This window comes from Eleutherodactylus coqui, chromosome 4 (assembly GCF_035609145.1).
Source record: "Eleutherodactylus coqui strain aEleCoq1 chromosome 4, aEleCoq1.hap1, whole genome shotgun sequence".
Classification (NCBI taxonomy): Eukaryota; Metazoa; Chordata; class Amphibia; order Anura; family Eleutherodactylidae; genus Eleutherodactylus; species Eleutherodactylus coqui.
Genome location: NC_089840.1, coordinates 115,574,284 through 115,600,388, shown reverse-complemented (window position 1 = coordinate 115,600,388; position 26,105 = coordinate 115,574,284). Strand labels below are relative to the sequence as shown.

Genomic DNA, 26,105 nt, shown 5'->3' with positions numbered 1-26,105 from the left:
TTCTGAGTTTTTGTCTATCGGTGAGGATTACTCACTGGTACTTTGAGATGTTTTACAAACTTGTTTTCCTAGTCCTTTTTTGAGGACATCATTCAAGGCCTTTATATTTTAGCCAGATCACAATATCAAGACAAGGATATAGCTCATGCTGCTAAAATTATTCTTTCTCTTGGGTGAAGATCTTTTTACAATGGCTGGCATGGATAAAATTCTGTTTCCCTTTGATTTTTACAGAGGTGGAAGTCGTCAGCAACACTTGGTATGGTCCATCAAATCTTGGTTCAAAACTTTTTCTGATATGTATTTTGAGGACAACCCAGTCACCTGAAAGCAAACTATGTGACTTCTATTTTGGGTCTGTATCTGGAATTTAAAAAATACACATTTATGACAGTTACAGTCATGTGACAGTTACAGTGTGGTCCAATGTGCTCAGACTGGAAGGCCCAAAGAAGAAAAGAAGGAACTAACAACTCACCTGCAGACTTGTGCTTGAGAATGCTCTGAAATGCATTGCCCCATGCCAACCCCAGTATTTTGTATACTGGGCTTTTACTGACTGTGTCCTAATAAACAGGAATTTTGCACTCCAGTGGATATTGGCATTTAATTATACACGGCAATCTGGGACCGTCTAGGGTGGAGTTTCACCTAGCCATTCACCAGCCAAGTATTCTCCCGCCTCCTGAGAATGTTTTTTGTATAATTATCTCATTCTTTTCATTACCACTGTATATCCTATTGTGCTTGTCAATTTTCATGATATCTGGAACTATCTACAAAACTCAAAATCAGTATTAGTAATGGATGTTTCAATATCATCCGTAGGACACCTAGTTTCACTTTCAATTACTTTCCAGACAATCATGGCCCTGCCATCCCTATCCCCCCTTTCCAAGTTCAGCAGAAGAAATGAAACTGTATTTTGAACTATACAACTTTTGATTGCAAAATGTGAAGATGCTAGCAGGACAGACTCATACTTAGTGAGTCTGGCAGCTGAAAGATGTTTAGTTTGTGCTATGCAGTATTTTTTTATGACCAATTGAGGAAGCATGACAGTAAGGGAGCCTACAACACCTCTGGTACCAACACAAAAACCTGTTGCAAATAGAAGGGGAAAAAATTGTCATTACAATCTGTAATCATAAGAACTGTCCAAATTGTGGTTAACTGCTGGTTCATTAAATTAACGGACTAGTAACCCTAATACTATTTGGGGTATATTCAATTCTTGCTTTTATTGCTGTAAGCATGTCTGCCCCTAATAAGTTGACTGAGTAGGTCTCTGGCATCAAAACTCTACTCATTTTTAAAATGTAACACACTTTAAGTAAAATCCTTGTTATTAATTGAAAATGAGATACACTTTAAATAAATCTGTGAGGATTAAGAAAGTGCTAAAGTATAACTCACAGAAAAAAAAACCTACAAAAGAATAAAATAAAGCAGTTTTATTGATAAATAATTAAAACTATGGGGTGTGAAGGGAAACATACATATACACCTAGATTCTATGGTAAAAAAGAAACCATAGTACAAAGGTAAATAAACCCCAAAGATGTGAAAAAGGGGATAACAAAGCTGTGATTAATGGTTGGGCCTAATAAAAGAGAGATTGTAAGCTGGATAGACCCCCCCCCCCCCCCCCCAATATAAATCACCAGGCTAGCTAGTATCTTATTATGGTGTGTGATCCCAGGTTGAGGACTGTGGCCAAAGATGCCCATCGAAGGAGCCAATGATGTAAAGAACGCTTGATGATACATGCTAAAGAATCTGTCAATATGTTTTGCAGCCACATAGCATCCTTAGCAGTGTCCAGCAGGGGTTGGTCCAATTTCTCAGATTTATTATACTTCCAAAGTAATCTCAGATTGCCACAGCAACAGATCTCAAAGATTAAATTAACTGTTCTTTTCTTAAAACCTGCTTTCACACCCTCCTTTTTATAGCACAGTTTAGTTCAGGTGAAAGACATAGACTGGAGTCTACAAGTGATCCTCCAATTGAATGACAGCTAAGAGCTGTCCCTGATTGGTCCCTGCGCTTAGCCAATTACAGGCAGCACTCACTCACCCATTCATGAATTCATGAATGGGTGAGTGAGAGCTGCCTCTGATTGGTGAGGGCTGTGACCAATCAGAGGCAGCCCATTCAGCAGGCGGGGATTTTAAATCCCCGCCTGCTGAATACTACACAGAGCAGTTCAGGAGAACTGCCGGCCGGCCGCGGCTGAACTCCGGCTGCAGGGACAAGGTGAGTATATATATATATATTTTATTTTTACACATTTTAGGATGATTTTCAGCGAAGGGCTTATATTTTTAAGCCCTTCCCGAAAATTCATCCCGCACTCGCTGGCAGCCCGTTGCTTTCAATGGAGCCGGCTGTATTGCCGGCTCCATTGAATTTCAATGGGTTGGACAGCGCTCCTTTGATCGGGCCCGTTTCGCTGAAAACGCTGCAAGCTGCATATTTTTTGGCGAATCGTCGGCCCTGGTCACGCGATTTGCGGATGCGCATCCGACATGCGATCCGCAAATCGTGGCAAAAAACGGTCGTCTGACCGAGACCTTATTCTTATTTGCCTTTTATGAGCGATTCACACAAAGAATATACAAAACAACAATCCTAATACAATCAAAAGCACAATTTCACATTTAAGTTTCCATGTCATTCTCAACTGTCAGAAAAGCCTCTTAACCCTAGATTTTTTTCTATTGACAAACAGTTAGCATATACTCTTCACAGAACACATAATTATCATATGAAAGGGCACAGACAGGGTATGATTAATTTACACTTAAAAAGAATTCCAGAACAGGATAAGAAGGCACAGACATGGTTTGATTATAAGAAGGCACTGACATGGTTTGATTAACATCATGTATTTTTGTTAGCCAATAAAAGGTATAATATCTACAAGATTACTTGGTTTCTCTTTCTGAAAACAATCCCATTCTGTTCTACTGCTACAACACGGTACTTAACGTTTTTTATTAGCACAAATGCTTTTTTAGATAACTTGTGGGTGCCATATTAGGTGTGGTTGGTATGATCTTGGAGAAGCCAATGAATAACATACATTATAGTGTGTAAAACCATCTGATTTAATAATGGCATCAAAAAATTGTACATTTATATTGTAACTCAAAGCAAAAGAAGGTCTGACAGTCTGATATATTACAACATGTTTGCTGATTGGTCATGCTCAGGAGGTAATCAAAAAAGAAGAAAATTAGCAGAAATGCTCAGTAGAGTATTGCGACATGACAAAGTTAAAAGCATCTGATCATTCATTTGGTTTAAACTGGATTTCCTTTGAAGTGTAAAGAATGTTCAGTTTCTGTTGACCCATCTCTGCTAGTTTCATAGTTCTTCAAATGGAATTCCTGATATTGATAAAGCAATAAAAGAAATAGCTGGCAGCATGCATGGATGTGAATAGCACAAAGACTTTTATTGCCCCATCACATAGAATGGGGCAATAAAAGTCTTTGTGCTATTCACATCCATGCATGCTGCCAGCTATTTCTTTTATTGGATTATCACGTGGAATCTGTCTGGTTTGGACTCCGGCCTGGCTTTGCATCTTAGCAGCCTGACCCTGAAGTGGGAATATCTGAAGTGCTGCTAGGGGAACTTTTGTGTATTCCTGATATTGATAAAGTGGCACCCAACTGTCCGTCAGCTGCCACTCAGGATACTGGGAAAGCTAAACTCCTCACTATTTTTAATCTTACTTTCCTCCCTCACATCTGAGAGGTCTCTGATATGCATTTGGCTTCAGGAAGTCTTTTATTATGATGGCAATAAAATTATCCAGGGATAGGGGGATATTAATTACCCCCTGCCAGAGAGGTTTGACACCTTGGGTATTTCCCACAGACATCCTGGCTCCGAGATTCAAATCAGAAGAAAATCCTTTAATAAGGATTACTGGTTGTGCGAAGGTACTGGCCCGATATGAAATATATGTTCGGAAGTGGGTGGGCTAGACAATTAAAACACATTTATACACATTGAGGTATGGGCCCCAGAAAACCCCTAAATGGCATATCCATGTACATGGTTATAATTTACGTGTCATACTTGATATTGCTAAATAGATAAAATCATGACCAAAAATATGCCAGGTAAAAAGGAGGGATCTAGTCTCACGACTATTCTATTGTCAAGTACTTTTAAGTAGGGTTCTCTGCAGAATAAGGCCTGTATCTCACCAATCTGTCTATGAGTTGTAATTGCTACCAAAAAGGCAACTTTGATGGTCAGAGTTCTCAGCGAAACCGATTGTATGGGCTCAAAGTGAGGTTCATAGAGACCGTCTAACACTAGATTATGATTCCAAGAAAGAACTGATTTCCCAATACAGGGTTTGAGTCTATCTGCTCCCCCAAGAAATCTGTGAACCCACCTATTGTCTATTATTTGTGTGCCACAAAAAGAAACTAAGGGCTATAACCTGTACCTTCAGGGTTTTAGGGCTGAGCCCCTTATCTAGGCCCTCTTGAAGGAAATCTAAGATTTTTGTGAAGTTCAGGCTGCTAAGATCTGGTCATTCTGATCTGCACCAGCTACAAAATTTGCCCCATACCCTGAATTATATAACAAGGAAGAACTCTTTCGGCTTTTTAAGAAAGTGGTTATTACTTTGGATGACAGTCCTTGGTCTCTCATTCTCTGCCTCTCAAAAGCCAAGAAAAGAGCCTGGGACAGAAGGTCCTACCTGAGAGGCAGTGGAATCAGAGTCTAAATCATCAGAGAGGGCAATAAGGGGAACCAGGGCTTTTTTGGCCATGCTTGGGTGATGAAGATTATCCTGGTCCAGCAGTTCAGAATTTTTTGCGAGGCTCGGGAAATTAAGGGAAATGGGGAAAAGCATGTCCTATTCATGGGAGACTGCGTCCAGTGCTAGAGGATTGTCTGCTGGATTTAAGAAGAACTTGCAGCACTTCCAGTATGTCCCTGAAGAAATGAGGTCTATCTGTGGATGACCCCATAGAGACATTAATAACGTGAATACCTCCGAGTTCGGAGAACATTTCCTTGGATCTAATTTTGTTGGCTCAGATAGTCTGCTATAATGTTCTGGGAGCCTTTTAGATGAATGGCCGATAAGGACTTTATTTTGTGTTCCAGCCATGAAAATATTTTTCATGACAGGTGCTGAAGATGAGGATGTTTGGTGCCATCCTGATGGCGAATAAAAGACACTGCTGTAATGTTGTCTAAAAATATCTTGACATGTTTCACACAGACCATGTCCTCTGTTGGGATCAATGCTTGCCATAATCCTCTCAGATCTCTAGCATTTTAGGATTAACCCCTTAGTGACGGAGTCAAATTTTGGAAATCTGACATGTGTCACTTAACATATCATAACTCCGTAAAGGCTTTGCATATCCAAGTGATTCTGACATTGTTTTTTCGCCACATATTGTACTTCATTTAGGTGGTAAAAATAGACCAATAGAACCTGTGTATATTTATTAAAAGTGCCAATATTGGGAACATTTTGAAAAAATTTTCATTTTTTTCACATTTTCAACGGTAATATCTCAAATATGTGCAAACATACTGTACAAATTTTTGCTAAGATATATATTTCCATCTGTTCACTTTATTCTGGAAATTGGAAAAACTTTTGTTTTGTTTTAACCATTTAGGAGATGTATAAATTTAACATTACTTTTCAGCATTTTGAGGAACACTTTGTTTTCCTACACCAAGCCAAGATTGCAAAGACTCATAGCTGTCAGAATGATAGATACCCCAACAAATGACCCTATTTTAAAAACTAGAGTTTCACAAAGGCAGTATCAGTCCAGGAAGAAAAATTAGCAAAACTTACTGCGTGGACCCTTAAAACTAATAAATTTAAAATACACCTTTTATTCACAATACTTAAAAAAGAAGAACAGACACACATACATATATCGTATAAGATGAAGACGTATCAGAAAAAATATATATATTCTGATCAATGCAACTTATTATACGTGGGTGTGGACCAATCAAGTGTAGTAGTGGAGAAAGGTTTTCTTTGCACCCAACTATTCTATAGTGGTGGTCCTGAGTCAAATGAGATGAAAAAGGATTATTGCACAGGTGTCGTCTTAATGAAGAAGCTGACCTTGCTGAAGCCTGAGCAATAATATGACCTAATGCCACTTTATTCCAGAAAAAGAACGGCCAGGTGGAATGACAAAAATTTGCCCTCAACTATTATGTAATCTTTTTCCTGAGATTTCTAAAGAAATTAACGTTGCTGCTCAGGTGTCCTCCTAGTGGTTAAGGACGACGTTACAAAAAACCTGAGTAGTGGTAAAAACCCTATGCGTTTCCCCCACAAAAAGTTGGTTCCTCAGGGGTTCAGATGGAGTAATTCCAGTAAAGATCGTGGAACCGGATAGTGGCTGTAATAGATAAATAATAACAAAAGATAATATAGCTGGATAGTGGCTTCAAAAAGACAATGTCTTCAGAAAAAAACGTATCTAGTATCCCTCAGTAATAATAGTGAAGGAATTTAGAATAGAAATCTACTCTCCTAGGTAATTAAAGACCATAAATATGGTTCCTAATCAAGAATGGCGACGTTTAAATTTTGTTGCAAGCAAGGATAAGCTAAAGTTGTATTAGGTATAGATAACCCGACCAGATAATACTGGAGCTCTAACTAAAATAGAGTATCCCCACTCAATGCTAATATCTTCAGTAAGGAAACAGAAACAAAATAAAGAAAGAAAAAAATGGCGGCATGTCAGTCCTGGTGGTGGGCTGAGAGTTGGGTGCAAAGAAAACCTTTCTCTGCTACTACACTTGATTGCTCCACACCCACATATAATAAGTGGCATTGATCAGAATATATATATATTTTCTGATACGTCTTCATCTTATACGAGATATGTATGTGTGTCTGTTCTTTTTTAAGTATTATGAATAAAAGGTATATTTTAAATTTATTAGTTTGAGGGTCCACGCAGAAAGTTTTTTTTTTTATTTTAAAAACTACACCCATTAATATATCCACTGAGGGGTGTCATGAGTACCGTATATACCGGCGTATAAGGCGACGGGGCGTATAAGACGACCCCCCAACTGTCACCTTATACGCCGGTATTCAGTGGAGAAAAAAAAAAAAATTTTATTACTCACCTCCCACGGCGTTCTGTCGCGCTCCGGCAGGATGTCGCTCGCTCCGGCAGGCTGTCGCTCGCTCCTCGTCCCCGCCGCAGCATAGCTTTCTGAATGTGGGGCTTGAAATCCCCGCTTCCAGAAAGCTAATACACACGCCGGCAGCCATGACATCATTGAATGGCTGTGATTGGCTAAAGCACACGTGGCTTCAGCCAATCACACTATTCAATGACATCATTGAATGGGTGTGATTGCTAACACGTGCGCCTTCAGCCAATCACAGCCATTCAATGATGTCATTGAATAGTGTGATTGGCTGAAGCCACGTGTGCTTTAGCCAATCACAGCCATTCAATGCTGTCATGGCTGCCGGCGTGTGTATTAGCTTTCTGGAAGCGGGGATTTCAAGCCCCGCATTCAGAAAGCTATGCTGCGGCGGGGACGAGGAGCGAGCGACAGCCTGCCGGAGCGAGCGACATCCTGCCGGAGCGCGACAGAACGCCGTGGGAGGTGAGTAATAAAATTTTTTTTTTTTACACTTTTTTTTTTTTGTATTACCGGCGCATAAGACGACCCCCGACTGCAGAGCAGATTTTTCGGGGTTCAAAAGTCGTCTTATACGCCGGTATATACGGTATTTTGACCCCATTGTTTTTTTTTCAGGAATTAAATTAATGCAATTTAGAGGACAAAAAAAATAAAATTTCATATTTTTACAAATATGTCATTTAACCCCTTCATAACATGGCCTATTTTGGGCTTAAGGACGCAACAATTTTTGGCGGATTTTCTTCTCCGTTTATCAAAAGTCATACCTTTTTTATTTTTCCGTCGACGCGGCCGTATGAGGGCTTGTTTTTTGCGTGGCGAACTGTAGTTTTTATCGGTGCCACTTTTGGGTACATAGACTATATTGTAAAACTTTTTTTTTTTTTAATGATAGCAGGGAGAGAAAACGCATCAATTCTGCCATAGATTTTTTTATTTTTTTTTTACAGCGGTACTCATGCAGCATAAATGAGACATTCCATTTTTTCTACAGACCGGTACGGTTACAACGATACCAAAATTCTTACATTTTTTTTAGGTTTTCCCACTTTTCTGCAATAAAAACCCTTTTTCTGGGTAATCTTTTTTTTTTCTAAATTGCTGCATTCAAAGTCCTGTAACTTTTTTATTTTTTGATGTACAGCACTCTATGAGGGCTTATTTTTTGCGAGACGAGCTGTAGATTTTATTGGTACCATTTTGGGGTACATACGGCTTTTTGATCACTTTTATTGCGTTTTTAGTGAGGCAAAATGCTAAAAATTAGCATTTTGCCTCCGTTTTTTAGCGGTTTTTTTAGCGTTTTTTCCGTGCACAGTCAAAAGCATGTGCAACTTATTGTACGCGTCGTTACGGACGCGACAATACCAAATATGTGGGATTTTATATTTTTTTTACCTTTTTTTATGCTAATCTGAGAAAAAGCATTAAAAATGTTTTTTTTTTACTCTTTTTTTTAATTCTTTTTTAATCTTTGTTTTTTTTACACTGTTTGTGTCCCTATGAGGGACTTTAACCACTGCCCTGATGATCGCTGGTATAAGGCATGGCAGAGCTACTGCTCTGCCATGCCTTATCGCTTGTACAGCGATTATAGGCATAGGCAATACAGGACGCCAGTGTCTGGCGTCCTGTTGCCATGGTGACAGGCCGGGCTCTCGCGATGACATCGCGAGTTCCGGCCGGAGACACAGAGGGAGCCGCGCTCCCTCTGTGAACTCTTTCCCTGCCGCGATCTACTTAGATCGCGGCAGGGAAGGGGTTAACAGCGGGGGCGCATCTCCGATGACCCCCCGCTGTTGCAGCGGGACGCCGGCTGTGACTGACAGCCGGCTCCCGCTGCGGGATAGCGCGGGATCATATGTGATCCCGCGCTTTCTCCAGGACGTAAGTTTACGTCCTGTTGCGGGAAGTACCTGGCTGCCAGGACGTAAACTTACGCCCTGCAGCGGGAAGGGGTTAAAGACATATTTTTTTTTCTATAGTGCACATAAAAAGGGGATTGACACCCCAAAATTGATACCCCTGTTTGTCCTGTATTCAGAAATATACCCATTGTGGCCCTATTATTATGTCTGGATGCATAACGGGGTCCAAAATGAAAGGAGTAGTCAGTGTCTTTCAGAACAGAAATTTTACTTGAAGGCCTTTTAGGCCCCATAGCACACTTTTAGAGCTCTTGAGTGGCCAAAACTATAAAAAAACACACAAATGACCCCATTTTGAAAACTAGACCCCTTAACGAATTTATCTAGGGGTGTGCTGCCCATTTTGACCCCACAGTTTTTGAATGAATTCAACCAAAGCATAAGTAAAAAATTGTGATTTTCGTTTTTTTTAGCAATTCTGTCATTTTAAAAACAGCTTTTTTTGTACAGCACACACATGAATGAAAACTTGCTCCCCAGAATAGATACCCCTGTTTCTCCCGTGTTCAGAGATATACCCATTGTGGCCCTAATCATATGTTTGGACGCACGAAGGGGCCCAAAATGAAAGGAGTAGTCGGTGGGTTTCCGAACAGAAATTTTGCTTGAAGGCCTTTTATGCCCCATTGCACACTTGTACAGCTGTTGAGCGACCAAAACCATAGAAAACCCCCACAGATAATGTCATGTTGAAAACTAGACCCCTTAATGAATTTATCTAGGGGTGTACTGCCCATTTTGACCCCACAGTTTTTTAAATGAATTCAAGCAAAGCAGAAGGAAAACATTATGAGTTTCGTTTTTTTGGCAATTCTGTCATTTTAAAAACAGCTTTTTTTGTACAGCACACTCATGAATGAAAACTTGCAACCCAAAATGGATACCCCTGTTTCTCCCGTGTTCAGAGAAATACCCATTGTGGCCCTAATCTTATGTCTGGATGCACAACGGGGTCCAAAATGAAAGGAGTAATCGGTGGCTTTCAGAACAGACATTTTGCATGAAGGTGATTTAGGCCCCATTGCCCACTTGTAGAGCCCTTGAGCGGCCAAAACCGTAGAGAACCCCCACAAATGATCCATTTTAAAAACGTGAACCCTTAACGAATTTATCTAAGGGTCTACTGAGAATTTTCACGCTACAATTTTTGAATAAATCGAAGCAAAGCAATAGGAAACAATTACGATTTTCATTTTTTTGGCAATTGTGTCAATTTAAAAACATTTTTTTTTGTACAGCACACATATGAATGAATACTTTCACTCCAAAATGGATACTACTGTTTGTGCCGTATTCAGAAACATACCCATAGTGGCCCTAATCTACTTACAGGACATATGGCTAGGCCCATAATGGAAAGAACACCCGTTGGATTTCAGGGTACAACTGAATTAATTCTAGGCCCTATTGCCCATTTGTAGAGCCATTGAGCGGCCAAAATGATAAAGAACCCCCACAAATGACCATACTTTGAAAACTAGACCCCTTAACGAATTCATATAGGGGTCTAACTGAGAATTTTCATCCCACAGTATTTGAATGAATCTAAGCAAAGCAGAGGGGAAAAATTATGATTTTCATTTTATTGGCAATTGTGTCAATTTAAAAACAGTCTTTTTTGTACAGTGAACATAGGAATGAATACATTCACCCCAAATGGATACCCCCATTTGTCCCATGTTCAGAAACATACCCATTGTGGCCCTAATATACTTACAGGACACATGGCTAGGCCTATAATGCAGGGAATACCGGTTGGATTGCAGGGTACAGCGGAATAAATTCCAGGGCCCATTGCTCACTTTTGCGGGGAAAAAAAATTGACTCCCTAAAAATAATCCCCCCTCCCCAACTCTGCCCCCTTTTTGGCGTTTCCGAAATCTTAGATAAAAGTAATAATGTAAACTGTATGGTTTTTTTTGAAGACAAGGGTAATTACGGGGGCCTGGTTGGGATGGCTACATGGGGGAATAAAACCGGGTTTCCACCCTCCTCTCATGCTTTTTGTGGGGTACTTCTTGACCTCAGTGGCAGGGATGGGGTGTAAGGCTGGGTTCACACTGGGCGGATTGCCGCGGGAATTCGCTGCCGCAAATCCGCCTGCGGCCGCTTATCCTGGGCTTCGCCAGCCATGTGGACGAGATTTCTCAGAAATCTGGTCCACACGGGATGGCAAACATGCCACGGCAAAGCCTGTTCATTTTTTTTTTCTCCCGCTGCGGCCGCGCTCTCCTCTATGGGAGTGCTGGCCGCAGCGGAGAAGTGAGTGACCAGGCCACTTCAAAACCCGCGGCTAAGTGCTGCGGGTTTTGCAGCAGCGGATTCCCGGTAGAAATCTCGTGGTTCTTCACTGCGGCCAAACTGCGAGATTTCCGCCCGGAATCTGCCCAGTGTGAACCAAGCCTAAAAAGTGGTGCTCTGAGTCTCTGTAAGCTTGTGGAGGTGCGGCGGTCTCACACAGAAGGCGCTCAACAAGCTGCTCCTGGAACTGCAAGAAGGCGAGCGTTCCCGGGGCTTCTTGGAAATTACTGACTACAAGTACCAATCTGAATAACGCCGGGTTTACACGGTCGTAAGTGGAATCTGCTTGCGGAGGCCCGCAGCAGATCCCAGCTGTGGCAGTCATGCTCAGTACACCTTTTTTTTCTTTGTATTTCCCATGCTGTCGCTTAGCAAAGACACGGGTACCCGCAGCCCGCACACAATGTAGTTGCGTATGGGCTGCGGGTATATCCACAACCATGGAGCACAATAGGCTTTATGCTGTGGATATCAACGGTAAAATAGAACCTGCTATGCTCTGTTTTCTGTGAGTGGATTACGCAATTCTGACCCACTAATGTAAGCGGAATTGTGTAATCCAATGCGATTGATCTGCGCATTACCGCGGATCAGACGCATGCGGAATCCGTAATTCCTATCCGGTCATGTGAGACCGGCCTAAGGTAGATCGCTATCTTTTTATCATGTGACCGGGGACTGCTCACTGCTCCAGGCTCTCGGTGACAAGTGGGCTTTAGGCTTCCTGGGCTTCCCGCCTCCTGCGCATGTATCCAGCATTTTGCGGGTGGTCGCATGCGTAGACTGTCGGGAAGGTCCACGGAGAAGGAACCCGTCGGGGTTCTAATACGGAGGCCTCCGGTAAAAAGTTTCATCTCCACATCGGTGAGGGGAGATGAAACTTCAACTTTTTTTTAACTTTTACATGATCGCCATTATCCATTGGATAACGGCGAACACGTGATCAGAAACTGCTCACCGTGGCCCCCCATGAAATCTCCAGGCTCTCGGCTAAGCTTTGTAGCCAAGAGCAGGGAGATTTTAAATTATCCTGGCAATACTCGGCTTTTGCGCATGCGTCTGCCGTTTTGGCAACGGGCATGTGCGCAGAAGTTGGGGTAAGGTCCACGGATAAATCCGGGGGCCTTAGGTACCAAAATTTCATCCTCCCTCACAGATATGATTTTTTGTTCTTTTTCAAACTTTTTTTTTTTACTTTTTATACCTTTTTTTTACTTTAAATGATCACTGCTATCCATTAGATAACAGTGATCATTTCCCTGGTGACATCCCTCTGCTCCTGGCTACACATGGCAGCCAGGAGCAGATGGATTTTAAATTTCCCGGGGGCCTGAGCCCCTCTGTGCATGCGCTCGATGATTGACATTGGGCGTGCATGCGCAGAAGGGGACTTCAGGTCCCGGAAGACCGGGACATCGCGGAGGACCCGGGGTGAGTATTTTTACCTCCACTCATGGATCTGATCGATGAGGGGAGGTGAGGTTAACTTTTTTTCAACTTTTTAAAAACTTTTTTGTGATCACCTGGTTCCCGGCTACCTTCAGGAGCTGGGAGCCAGGAGATTTTAAACTTACCGGGACTCCCGGCCTTCTGCGCATGTGCGTGACATCAATCATCTGGCACGCATGCGCAGAACAGCGGCGACGGGTCCCGGAGGACCCCTTCACCACGGCACACTTCAGGGAAGGCAGGTAAGTAATTTCAGCTGCCCTAATGGATCTGATCCAATTAGGAGATCATCCAGATAAGGAATTATGTTAATTCCTATACCCCTGAAAAAGCCAATCAGCTCAATCATTATCTTGAAACAAAAACATAGGAGCAGAAGATATACCAAAGGGCAGACAGACAAACTGAAAATGTATGATTTTTGAGCCTATTTTAATCACAAACCTATTTTTGATATGTGGGGTGAATGGGAATATGGTAGTAAGCGTCTTTAAGGTTAATCGTGCACATGAGGCTGTCCTGATTGATAAGGGGAATCGTGGGCCTAACTATCTCCGTCTTAAACTCAGAGATATACTGGTTAAGGAATTTTAAATTAAATATGGTTGGAAAATAACCGTTAGCTTTAGTAACCAAAACTAAGGAAGAGTAATAACCAAAATTCTGTTCCTCTAAGGGCTTATTCAGACGACCGTACATCGGCTGGGTTTTCACGCCGAGCCGATATACGGTGTCCTTGACTGCAAGGTGGAGAGGATAGAAGAGCCAGGAGCATGAACTGAGCTCCCGCCCCTTGTCACTATTTGCAATATGAGGGGTGGGACGGGCGGAGCTAAGCTCTGAGACTTAGCTCCGCCCCCGCCCAGTCCCCTCCTATTGCAAATAGTGGCAAGGGGCGGAGAGGGGGTGGGAGCTCAGTTCCTGCTCCTGGCTCTTCCATCCTCCCCCCCCCCCCCACCTGCAGACAAGGACACCGTATATCGGCTTGGCGTGAAAACGCAGCCGATATACGGTCATCTGAAGCCGCCCTAAGGGTACTAGGATAATAGTTCCCAACTGTATTAAGTCCTGAAGTCCCTGCCTGCTCCAATCTTTCTTGGAGAAGAGGGGACTGGTTTGGCATAACTAAAAAAAATTTTTAGAGGGAAGGGACGAAAATTCTATCTTGTACCCCAATGGTACTATCTGCAGAAATCTGGTTCCATCTCCATAAGAACTGAGAGAGCCTACACTGCACAGGCCCTTTATCTTTATCTGGGTTCAGGCTGTCTGGGGGTAAAAAATGAGCTCTTACCCCAAGTACCCTTTTAGCCAGCCTAGAGAGACCCAGTTGGGGCTGGGAGACTGGTTCCACTTTTAATGCTTGGACCTCCTCCCTGACCATTTGGCAGAGACTATCCATTAAGAATTCCTGCTCCTCCCTAACTATTTTTGCCATACAGTCCATGCAAATTAAATTCTTTGCATTATCATCTAATTTTTCAAAACATGATGCACATTTCTTGGTCCTCTTTTTATCAGGCTTTGGTTTTGAGATTTCATCCTGTCAATGAGCTTTTTTGTCCAAGTGGACTGCTCACAGTTTGTGGGTTTTCCCTGTCACCTTCCATGTTTTCCATAACATTAGGAGGTGTACACAGAGTTGCAACCCCGCACGAGGAGCTCGTAGGGATTCAAATCTGCCACCTTTTTTTAATTTAGCGAGCTTGATGCCACTGGAGTGTGCATCTGACGTCACCGTGTGCGACACGTAGAGCCACATTACCATCCAGTGCCCCTGCGCCGGTCGCCACAGCACAGGCAGAAAGTTGAACCCATACGCAGGGATGCCGAAGCATATGAAGGGCCAGCGATCTGGAGAACGCCACTGCTCGTAAAGCAGGGACAGAACTGCGCTCGTTACCACTTAGATAAGCAATCTTTTCTGTTCATCCTTCCAGTGCTCCATGGAGGAGCTCTTCTCTCTATCCATTGGGACAGGAAGAACACTGGAAATGGTGGTAGGAGGTGGCCATTTGAACTCTCCTCTTCCTGTCTCAGTGAGGTCAGAGGGCAAACTTCATGTGTGCTGTCAGGATGGACAGAATGGGGAAAAAAAATTTTTGTTCCCCAGTCCCCCAATTATCACTCACTTTTGTTCATTTGAATGATTTTGTGAGCGATAATTGTTCTGTCTAAATGCACCATTAGCTTGCAACTTACTGTTTGATTATTTTAACAATACACTGCAATTCTTCTGCATTGTTATAATTATATCTCCAGCTTGGGGGTGGTTTAGCAGTGGTTTCTCTTCAATTGCATATTTATATTTCCCCTTTGTATATACGCAGATTTAACAATTTGGCAAGGCATGTTTTAACCCCTTAGTGACGGCCCATTTGCCTTTTTACATCCTGGCTGGCTGGGCTTTAACCCCTTGAGTGGCGGGTTTCTTACTACCCTGTCAGACCCACGAGGGCAGGTTTTTTAAATGGTCTAATCATTTAATTTCAACTAATTTAGCAGTCGCGTTCCAAGAGCCATAACCTTTTCATTTTTCCATTGACACAGCCATATGAGGCCTTGTACTTTTTGATGGAATAATTTTGGAGTATATATAATGTATTGCATAACTTTTGTAAAAAAAAATTGTAGGGAGATTGGGGGGAAAAAAAGAAATTCTGCCATTTGTTCTTTTAATTTCCTTTTTACGGCATTCCGCATGCAGAATAAATAATGTGATAACAGTATTCTCGGAGTCAGCACGATTCCGGCAATACCAAGTTTATACAGTTTTTTTATGTTTTGCTATTTTTGTACATTTAAAACATTTTTTTTCTTAAAGGTTTGCTTTTGTGTCGCCACATTACAAGAGCCGTGTTCATTTTTCTTCCATTGCCAGAGCTCTAGAAGGTCTTGTTTTTTGTGGGATGAACTCTAGTCTTCATTTATCTAATTTTTTGGAACATGTAAAATTTTGATCGCTTTTTATTCCTTTTTTTCTAGTGGCAAGATTAACAAAATCTGTAATTCTGGCATGTCTTTTATTTTTCACTGCATTCTCTGAGCAGTATAAATAATATATTAAAGTAATTCTACAGGCCAGTACGATTATGCCAATACGAAATTGTAATATTTTTTTTTCCCATGACTTTTTCACATTTAAAAAAAAAAAACTAATAAAAGTTTAAATCACCCTCCTTTTGCCATATCTATAATAAAAAAAATCTAAATCATAAAAGAAGAATACATATTTGGTATTGCCGCATCCGTAAATGTCCGATCTATCAAAGTAGTGCACTATTTACCCCACACAGTCAATGTAGTCCGAAAAAAAAATAAAGAACTCCACAAATGCACTTTTTCAGTCACCCTGTCTCCCAGAAAAAATGCACTAAAAAGCGATCAAAAACTTGTATGTATTCTAAATTAGTACTATCGTAAACTACAAGACATCCCGCAAAAAAATGAGCCCTTGCTCAAGTAGGTCAATGGAAAAATAAAAATGTTATTGCGCGCAGAAGATGCAGCAGAAAATAATTTTAGAAAATTAAATGTCTTTGAAAAAAAATACAAGTACTACAGCAAAAAAAACTATACAAGTTTGGTATCGTAGTAATCGCACTGACCCATAGAATAAAGTTATCATGTCATTTTTGTTGCAGTTTGTGCGCCGTAGAAACAAGACGCACTGAAAGATGGCCGAATGTCATTTTTTTCTTCATTTTACTCCACATAGAATTTTGTAAAAGTTTTTCAGTACTTTATATGGTACTTTAAATAGCGCCATTGAAAAATACAACTTATCCCGCAAAAAACAAGCCCTCATACAGCTACGTCGATGAATAAATAAAGGAGTTATGATTTTTTTAAAGAGGGGGAGGGAAAAAAGAAATTGGGAAAAAAGAAAAAAAAGGGCCGTGTCATTAAGGGGTTAAATAATGTACTAACTTCCTTCTCTGGGTCATTACGACGCAGGGATACCACATGTGTAATTTTATTTTTAACTTTTTTACAAAGTAAAGGGAGACAGGTATTTTTGTTTTTTATTTTTTTACTAATTTTTTAACTTTTTTTTTGTCTTTTTAGGGGACTTTCACAGAGACCCATCAGGACCCCATGATCACATTCCAGGGGCCTGATGGTGACAGCCCTTTACGTGCTGCAGTCACACAGACTGCAGCATGTAAAGGGTTAACACAGCAGAGATCGGAGGTTTTCTCTTATCTCTGCTGAGAGAGCTGGTGCCTGGCTGTCCTCTGACTCTGCTATGGGCAGCGGAGCTCGTCCCAGAAAATTTCTCACTCTAGGGGTTAATCCACAGGGCTGTAAAAACATGCTCACTTAGAGGATTAAAGCCCTGCAGACAGTGGATATGACAGCTGCATGCTGACAGCTAAATGGAAATCCAACCCCCGCTCACGTGATCGCCGGTATCTACCTGATACCAGCAATTGCATTAAAATAAATAGAAAGTAAAAAGAAGTTAAAGTTTCAGCTCCCTTCGCAGATCAAATCCGTGTGGTACGCAGCCCTTGGTCACGTGATCGCCATTATCCAATTGATAATGGCGATCACGTAAAAGTAAAAAAAAAGTTAAAGTTTCACCACCCGTCACGAATCTGATCCATGAGGGGAGGCGAAACTACTTACCTAAGGCCTCCGGCGGTGTCCCCCGATTGGATTTTTATCTGTGGATCTTTCCCCAGCTTTGACGCAAGTGCCCATCACCAGAATGGCGGACACAAGCACAGAAGCTGGGGAGGGCCCGGGAAATTTTAAATCTCCCTGCTCCTGGCTATTAAAGGTAACCGAGAGCCTGGAATAGTGACCGAGGGCTGCGGTGAGCAGTCTCTGGTCACATGATCGCCGTTATCCAATAGATAATAGAGATCACGTAAAAGTTAAAAAACAGTTGAAGTATAATGCTCCTTTCGGTTTGGGCCCCGTTTTGTAAACGGTCATAAGATTAGGGCAATAATGGGTATGACATTGAACATAAAAAGGGGGGATCCATTTTGGGGGGAAAGCCTTTATTTATATGTGTGCTGTACAAAAAAATGTTTTTAAAATAACACAATTGCCAAAAAAATGAAAATCATAATTTTTTCTTTCTGCTTTGCTTAGATTCATTCAAAAACTGTGGGGTAAAAATACCCAGTACACCCCTAGATGAATGTGTTAAGGGGTCTAGTTTTCAAAATGAGGTTATTTGTGGGGGTTCCCTGTCGTTTTGGCCACTCAAGGGCTCTACAAGAGTGCAATGGGGCCCAAATGGCCTTCAAGCAAAGGGTCAGTTCTAAAAGCCACCGGCTGCTCCTTTCAGTTTGGGCCCTGTTGTACAAATGGACATAAGATTAGGGCCACAATGGGTATGTTTCTGAACACATAACAAATGGGAGTATCCATTTTGGGATATAAATCCTCATTTTCATGTTGACTATAGAAAAAAATATGTCTTTAAAATGACATATTTGCAAGAATATGAAATTTAACTTTTTCTCCTCTAAATTGCATTAACTCCTGAAAAAAGTATGGGGTCAAAATACTCCTGACACCCGTCAGTGAATATATTAAGGGGTGTAGTTTTTAAAACAGGGTCATTTGTGGGGATATTAATCATTCTGATACCTATGAGCCTTTGCAATCTTGGCTAGGTGTAGGAAAACTAAGTGTTCCTCAAAATGTTGATAAGTAATGTTAAATTTGTACATCACCTAAATGGTTAAAAAAACTAAAGTTTTTGAAATGTGTGTCCAGAATAAAGTAAACATATGGAAACATATTTCTTAACAAAAATGTGTACAGTTGAAAATGTAAAAACAATTACAATTTTTTATTTTAATTTCCCAATTTTGGTACTTTTGATAAATATACACAAATTCTATCGGTCTATTTTTACCACCTAAATAAAGTACAATATGTGGCAAAACAACAATTTCAGAATCACTTGGATATGCAAATCCTTTACAGAGTTATTCTATGTTAAAGTGACACATGTCAGATTTCCAAAATTTGGCTCTGCCACTAAGGCACAAATAGGCTTAGTCACTAAGGGGTTAAGCATCTGGCTGTTAAAAAAACATTGTGGTTGACCCCTCAGCTTCTACAAAGTACAAGTTTGTCTTATTATTTATGTTTATATATTATTGCAGTGAACATCCTGAGGTTAAATTCTTAAGAATTCCTATGCAGTCTTGCTATTTCCTGTCGCGTTTTGCTGTACGTTTTTTGGACCCTTTATGACTGGTAAGCTGCTATCTTGAAGTAAGATCAAAAAAAGGCAGGTTTCTTGAACATGTGCCATATTCATTCTATGTTCTACTTTTAATTTGTAATTCAGAAACTGATCAGAAGGGTAGAAATGGTTGACTGTGAGTGGGCAAAATTCTATTGAGTGAGATCTGACCAGTGGTTGATGCTGTTCAAATATTGGGTGGTAAGACCGCTAGGTGTTTTCTGTATATTAGAGTATGAAGAATTGGCCCATCAACGCAATTTTAATCCCAAGCGGTTTTAGCTACCATATATACTCAAGTATTAGCTGACCCGAGTATAAGCCGAGTCAATAAGTTTTACCACAAAAAAATGGTAAAACTTATTGACTTGAGTATAAGCCTAGCTATTCTCAAGTATATACTAGGGAAAAAACGCAATACTCATCTCTTAGCCGGCGTCTATTGGATCGAGCGCCAGCCAATCACAGACAGTGCTCAATAAACCAATCACAGCCATTTAGTGATGTCATTCACTGAATGACTGTGAATGATCAAGCGCCGGCTGTGATTGTCCAGCACTTCACATAATTACAGCATTTAGTTACACAGCGCTGACGGCGGGGGATTTGAAAACCGAGCCAGTGAGATGACAGCGGGGAGAAGTCTGAAGCAGCTTGCAGCACTGCTGGGGACAGCATCATGACGGGGACATAGACGCCGGCTGAGAGGTGAATACTAAGGGTTTTTTTTTTTTTTACCTCACTCGAGTATAAGCCGAGGAGAGCTTTTTCGGCACATTTTTTTGTGCTGAAAAACTCAGCTTATACCCGAGTATATATGGTAATTGCTTATCCAAAAATTGGGGGGGCCTGATGAGTATTACTCACACTCATATTGAATAGGAGCTATTACCTCAGCTGCAAAAGTAGACATGAATGTTTTAGAGTGAGAAGATAATCATCTACACCACACATGTCAAACACAAGGCCTGTGGGCCGGATCTGGCCTGCCACCTCATTTTATGTTGTTTGCCGCCCATGCATTAAAGGGGTTATCCAGGCAGCGCCCTCCAAGATACACTGGGTTCAGAGCAGAAGCACTGCTTTGATCTTTGTGTAGTGGCCATCGCTCGTAATTGCAGACGCAGCTCTTATTGAAATCAATGGGAGCTGCGCTTGTAATTGCAAGCTGGGGTCCCATTGATTTCAGTGAGAACTGAGTGCAAATAGAAGGAATTATTAAAGGAATTATAGTCACCCCACCTGCAACTCTGGTCAGTGCAGAGATTGTGACCACTGCGGTCTGCGCCAAAGTGAAAGGTTGGCAGTCACAGACTCAGCAGTGGCTGCCGCTGGATCGGAGCTGCGCATGGCATGAATGTAAAGCCTGTAGAAATGCTGCTCGGCCAGAAGCCAATCAGTGGGTTGCTATTGGCCTCTGGTTAGGCAGCACCCCTGGGACTAATATAGGGGACACTATTACTACTGGGGCCAATATGGGTGTGACTATCAGTACTGCGGCCACTATAGGGGTCACTAATACTACTGGGGGCACTATAGAGGTTACTTTTAATATTGGGACCACTATGGGGGTCACTATTACTACTGGAACCTCTATGGGTTGGGGGTTACAGTCACTACTAAAGCCATTATGGAGGAACTGTTGTTATAGCAGCCACTATGGGGACACTGTTACTACTATGGCCACTCTGGGTGTCACTATTACTACTGGGACCACTATGGGGGTCCCTGTTACTATTGAAGCCACAATGGGGGTCACTATTAGAGCTCATTCACACGGGTGTAAAAATACGTTGCGTATTTGTGCAACCAAAAATCGCTTACGCCCATATTTTCTGGCCATTCCAGCCTGTTTTTATGTGCACAAAAACACTGCGCATTTGTGCAGGCAGGCTCATTGAAATGGTGCACAAATATGCAGTGAATGTGCATGTTTTCGCCATCCATTCACTTCAATGGCCTACTGCGGTAAGTAATACGTGCTAAAATATCTCATGTCGCATATTTTTTCATGCGATTGCACCTGAGAGCTCAGTCACACGGGTGCATCGGCACCCGTACACTGACGCTGATGTGCCCGTGTGACTGACAGTTAGAAGATGGCCGTACCTGAAGACGTCCGTTTCTCTCCAGCGCTGATGAAAGAACACATGACCGGCAATGAAGCCGGTCCCATGTTCTTCCTCCCGGCGCTGCAGAGAGACGTCCGTCTTCAGGTACGGCCGTCTACTGCCTGCAGTAACACGGGCGCCAATGCGCCCGTGTGACTGAGTCCTCACATAAAAAAGTACGCTCATGTGAACAAATGCATTGAGATCAATTGTTTCTATTCATTGCGTATTACATGCTCAAAAATTGCGCAAATACACTCATGTGAACAAACCCTTCCTATACAATTACAATCAGCTCTTTGGTTGCCTAAATGATAGACTGTTCTGTTACAGACTACAAAAGAAAACTAAACCTCTGCTGCCAGAAGAGCAGGCCAACTTAAATGTTTTCATTGATAGGAACTACTAGCTTCTGCTCCAGTTTTACTTTCAAAAGATTAGTGGAAGTTCTTTAGACAAATGCAATTAGCACTAATTTGTTGTGCACATAGTACTTACTGTGTATTTCCTTAGATGAGACTTCACTCGTCATTACCCCTATCCAATTTTCTCCTGCTGTGTTATGAATTTTCATGAGATAGGCTTCAGATAGGAAAGTAATATTTCTAATGCAGCATAACAGAGATAAAGCATATGTAGCTAGAAGGTATAAATAACAGCACTTCATTCAAGCTTCTAGCATTTCTCCAGCAGTGTGAACACTAAAGACCAGGTATGTACATGATTCCTCTTCTTTTCTTTTAGATTAGAAGGTTTCTGGATGGTTATTTTTCATTTTTAGGGGATGCTACAACATTTGAAATATGCCGAAGGGCAATATTTCAATAAAGGAGGCCTCTTGATTGTTTTAAGGCACGTATATCTTTGAATGCCAATTCAAATACTTTCTTATTCTTGACCTATTCAAAAGATTGGTAATTAATATCGGATCAGCGGGAGACGTGGCGTGCCACAAATGTAGGAAGATCACACAACTGCTATGGGGCCTGTGGAACAGGTAGACCTAGAGCAAAATGGGCATGCCCCACATTGCCTCCTCCTTCCCCTGAACATAGAGCAGCACAAGTTTCAATTACACTCTAGCTGCTCCAGACACTGCTGTGCTGTGTCTCAGTCAGTGCAGGCTGCTCCTCCTTCTCATTCCTGCTCTCGGGGTAGTACTTCCCAGACAGGAGGAGGAGTAGCCTGCACTGACTGAGACACAGCACAGCAGTGTCTGGAGTAGCTAGAGTGTAAGTGAAAGTGCTGCTCTACATTCAGGGGAGAAGAGACAGAGGGGACTCCGGAGCTAGAGCGGGACACAGAAGAGGGGGCTCCAGTGTTATGGGGGCCACTGAGGTAGAACTCCAGAACTATGAGGGCCTCAGGGGGAAACTTCAATGTTTTGGGGGACCAGAGTAAGGGGCGTCCAGAGCTATGGAGGTCACAGAATTAGGACTCCAAAGCTACAAAAAGGCCACAGAAGGGGGACTCCAATGCTATGTGGTGGTCACAGAAGTGGGATTCCAAGGCAATTGGGGACACAGAGCTATAGGGGGGCACAGTGGTGGCACACCAGTATTTTCGGGGGCACAGGAAGGATATCAATACTATGGACACACAGAGGTACCACCAGTACATTGGGAGACCACAAAGAGGACACTAGTTCTGTGGGTGTTACTGAGAGATTCATTTGAGGTAGTGGTAGGATGGTAAGGCCGCCAGCAGATGGCCTGGTCGGATCCCGCTGCTAGAATTCTCGTAGCAGGACCCGACCTGAGCCCCTGCAGGGACCAGCGCGGCACTCACCTCTCCCGCGGGTCCAGCTCCTTGATGTACCAGCTGCTGGCCAGCCGATGCATGTGCAGAGCGGAGCTGCGGCCAGGGAGTGACATTTCTGTGCGGAGCTCTGCGAGACCCGCACAGAAATAGAGCATGCCGCGATTTGTTTTGTGCGAGTGATTTTACACGGACAAATTGCGGCCGTCTGCCTAGGATTGCGTTTTCTAACACACTCCTATGGCAGCTTCCACGGGTGGAAATTCTGCAGGAAATCCCGCCCGTGTGCAGGGGGGTTAAGAGTATAAAAAGATGGCCTGCGCCTAGAGGAAATCTTCATGGTCATCTAGGCCCAGACAAAGAAGAAGAAAGGACAACAACAATCAGAAGATGACACTTGTGATCACTGGAGGTAACTGCACTGTAATCACTATTACTGGTGACCTGGTAGCCTAGAGCTGAGTCACTGTTTCTAAACTTGTCATGTTATAGTTATGCTGCCTCTAATATAGTTCCTTTTTAAATAGGGAGGCGACAATTCTAAATTTTGCTATCTGGCCATATGATTTGCATGTATGAGCCTGGGTGGAGTCTGACAGCTGGCACCCCCAAACTAATCAGCTGTTTCCTGGAGGCACTGAATGCTGGAACTAGCACATTTACATAAACTACGCTGCAGCCCAGAATGGTACTGTAGGAGCATTTCCATTCAAGTGAATAGGACTGAGCCTGCAATAACATTCTGGGAAACCGCTGATCAGCGGCGTTGCTAGGTGTTGGGCCCCGACAATTTAATATTGATGACCTATCCTCAGGATAGGCCATCAACTGAAAAAAGAGCCTGAAAAAAACTGAAAAACCTCTTTAATAAACTAATCACTAGGATAGAATTTTTACCTATTTAGATATAAAGGGTGCTCAAGAGTGAATATTCACATAGAGTGCTGGTCCTGTAAAAAAAGAAGTGTTCCTTATATGTTTGCTATTAACTCAAATCAAGCGTATCATGCCTATAGTGATTGCTAAGAGCCAATAACTTTTAACTGTTTTGCTTTAAACAATTAGTCAATGGGGTCTGTTGGGCACTGTTTGATTTCATCGTAGGATTGATCTGTCCCTTGGGTAGGGATTCTCTTTTATGTTCAGAGGAATTGCAATACAGGAGGGCCAATCACATGAATAGCCAAGATGGTAGAGTCTACCAGAATGGGAGCTGGAATTACAGAGCAGCTTCTATTCTGGGTTATAGAGGGAGTTCCCAAGTAGGGCATATATAGATGGCTTGGGCTCTTGCTATGGCCTCTTTATAAGAACATCCACTTATCTATTTCTTCATTTCTAAAGGGGTTGTCCAGCAAATCCACAAAATAGTGACCATTCATGCCGCCTCTAAGGCCGGCTGTCCACGGGCAATGCGGTATCCCGCAGCGAAGCTCCCCCGTGGGAGCCGCTACCCTGGAGCAGAAGCCGCTGCCGAATCTCTGCCGGTCAGCCCTATGTAATAGATAGGCTGACCACGGAGGATCGGGGCAATTCGCAGTGATTATCCGCTTGTGGACAGGTGCCGGCACTTTTGATAGCAATGCTATGGGAAGCGTCGGCCCAGCTGTTTCCTAGTCGTACCTGCCACGTGTATATGAGCTGTATTAAGTATGGCTGGATGAAGTATGATACAGTTTGACCATGGCAGTTTGACAGGGTAGGAGACAGGTAGGCCACAAACTCTGTCTAAATACCTTACACTTCAAAGCTATCGCTAATGCTGTCACTTCTGTTCTCATTCTTGCTCTCAGTTTCAGAACTTCTTCCAAGTGCCAACCTCTGGGGCGCTCTATTCACATTAGCCCCTCTCTCCTGTCCTCACCTATGCACAGCTCGCATGCACTATTTACCTTCTTGCTTAGCCTCAAACCTCCTAATGCCACTAACAAACATAATAGTCATCCTCATAAATCTCCTAATCATCTGCTAACCCTCTATATCCTGCTACTACTAGCTGCTGGGGATATCTCTCCCAATCCAGGCCCAGTCTCCACTGCTCCTAGCTATCACCCCCTACCTGACTCACTAATAAAATCCCCAAGCCCAACTGCTAGCCCATGCATACCCTCCCCTGACTCCTTTAAATGTGCGCTCTGAAATTGCCAGTCAGCATGTAATAAACTCCCCACCAGCCATGACTTTTTTACTGCTAAATCTTTAAGTCTGCTCGCTCTCACAGAAACGTGGATACAGCAGTCTGACACGGCCTCCCCTGCTGCACTGTCTTACAATGGCCTGCAGTTGTCTCATACCCCGAGACCAGATGACAGGCGTGGTGGAGGAGTAGGTGCTCTTCTCTCCCCGAAATGTACCTACCAGGTCATCCCCCCTGTACTCTCACTCACTTTTCCATCATTTGAAGTACATATGCTACAGCTTTTCCGTCCGCTGTCCATGCGAGTAGCAGTTATCTATCACCCCCTGGTGCTCCTCGCCTGTTTTTGGACCACTTTGCTGCCTGGCTCCCCCACTTCCTATCCTGCGAAATTCCAACCCTTATTTTAGGTGATTTTAACATCCCCACTAATGACCTCATCTCCTCATCTGCCGCTCAGCTTCTTTCGCTCACCTCCTCCCCTGGTCTCTCTCAACTCACAGTCTCTCCCACTCACAGGGATGGCAACACTCTTGATCTGGTCTTCCTCTGTCTCTGCTCTGCTTCCAACTTCACTAACTCCCCTCTCCCACTCTCAGATCATAATCTGCTCTCTTTCTCTGCCACACTCCCTAACATCTCTCCAGGCCCACCTACCTACCATACCTACAGGAACCTTAAGGCCATTCACACCCAGGACTTTGCTGGATCCCTACAGTCCTCTCTGTCCCTTATCTCTCTCCTCTCCTGCCCCAACCTGGCTGCTGCTCACTACAACACCGCTCTCAAACATGCCCTGGATGAAGCGGCACCCCCCAGGACCCGAGCCATCCGATGTAGAATGCGACAACCCTGGCTCACACCTGAAACGCGCTTTATCCGGCGGTGCTCTAGAAGTGCTGAACGGCTGTGGAGGAAGTCGCAAACATCCGCAGACTTCCTCCACTACAAATTCATGCTCAGAACCTACAACCTCGCGCTCCACCATGCCAAACAAGTCTATTTCACCT

The 26,105-nt window shown here is 42.8% G+C and overlaps 1 protein-coding gene across 1 annotated transcript in view; it reads left to right on the top strand.

The window, feature by feature from the left end:
- Positions 1–248: 248 nt before the first annotated feature.
- The window catches only part of TSHB (thyroid stimulating hormone subunit beta), a 44,900-nt gene continuing 19,043 nt past the window's right edge, over positions 249–26,105 (top strand). Inside the window, exon 1 of the mRNA XM_066598656.1 lies at positions 249–670. The gene's annotated coding sequence lies outside the window, so the exon portion shown is untranslated. The remainder of the gene's footprint in view (positions 671–26,105) is intronic.